Raw genomic sequence first — 1,399 nt, 5'->3', positions numbered from 1 at the left:
ACTTCGGTTCCAGAAACCAACAAAATAGAACCAAAGTCCTATTCCATTATTCCATGCTTACGTATTCAAGCGCTGGCTTGCTTTGAACACTCTAATTTTTTCAAAGTAAACGTCGCAGATCCTGAGCACACTCAGTTAAGAGCACACCCAGTCTTTGCGAGGAAGAACAGCCCGGCCAGTAACATACCTTGCGGCAGACCGGCCGAGCCATCCCGAAATCCAACTACGAGCTTTTTAACTGCAACAACTTTAATATACGCTATTGGAGCTGGAATTACCGCGGGTGCTGGCACCAGACTTGTCCTCCAATGGATCCTCGTTAAAGGATTTAAGTTGTACTCATTCCAATTACAAGACTTGTAAAAGCCCTGTATTGTTATTTCTTGTCACTACCTCCCTGAGTCAGGATTGGGTAATTTGCGCGCCTGCTGCCTTCCTTGGATGTGGTAGCCGTTTCTCAGGCTCCCTCTCCGGAATCGAACCCTAATTCTCCGTCACCCGTTGCAACCATGGTAAGCCACTACCTTACCATCGACAGTTGATAGGGCAGAAATTTGAATGAAACATCGCCAGCGCAAGGCCGTGCGATTCGATCAGTTACTATGAATCACCAAATGACCGGGCAGAACCCGCATTGGTTTTTAATCTAATAAATACATCCCTTCCAGAAGTCGGGACTTTTCGCATGTATTAGCTCTAGAATTACTACGGTTATCCAAGTAGTAATGGTACAATCAAATAAACGATAACTGATTTAATGAGCCATTCGCAGTTTCACAGTACAAGTGCTTATACTTAGACATGCATGGCTTAATCTTTGAGACAAGCATATGACTACTGGCAGGATCAACCAGGTAACTATCCACCGCAGGGAACAGAAGTTCCTTGCTAAGCGGCCCCCCTCCGCAGAGGGAGAGCAAGCTTTCTTAGATTTTGCCTCCACGGGGGGAACCCATGAGCCAAACGGACCACACGGTCCCTCGGTCAAGGGAAACCCCGTCTTGTTTGCCACGTCTTTCTCACAACTGGACCCGTGCACAGTTCAGGCATACCTGTCAGACTCGCCAAGCGAGCTGAAGGAAGGCAAGAAAAGTGCTTCTGCGAAGGAAAATATCCTCCTGCTCTTTTGTCTCTATCATTAGCCAAAGGCTAGCGTACACAACTTCCATCTACACTCTGCCTGCCACTACAGTGACAATGCTTTCGGGCATCATCTTTTCCCTCCTTCGAAAGGAAAGCTACAAGCCCAACTTTCCTTGCCCGTTAGTCAATTCTGCCCTCTATTTCTCCGCCTTGCCGCCGTGGAACATAAGGGACAGGGTTTACTAGCCAGCTCCTCTCGGAACCTTTGCGACCAACCTGCCCACACTATAACCCCCAAACGCTAATAAGGAGACTG

General features: G+C 47.8%; 1 pseudogene; it reads right to left on the bottom strand.

Annotated features, from left to right (window-relative positions):
• Positions 1-857, bottom strand: LOC146446278 (small subunit ribosomal RNA; annotated as a pseudogene; the record flags this gene model as incomplete).
• Positions 858-1,399: the final 542 nt, after the last annotated feature.

The sequence above is a fragment of the Pavona decussata genome, unplaced genomic scaffold (assembly GCF_977016875.1).
Source record: "Pavona decussata unplaced genomic scaffold, jaPavDecu1.1 SCAFFOLD_3647, whole genome shotgun sequence".
In the NCBI taxonomy this organism is placed as follows: domain Eukaryota; kingdom Metazoa; phylum Cnidaria; class Anthozoa; order Scleractinia; family Agariciidae; genus Pavona; species Pavona decussata.
The sequence above is the reverse complement of the archived record's forward strand: the minus strand, read 5'-3'. Positions and strand labels throughout refer to the sequence as shown.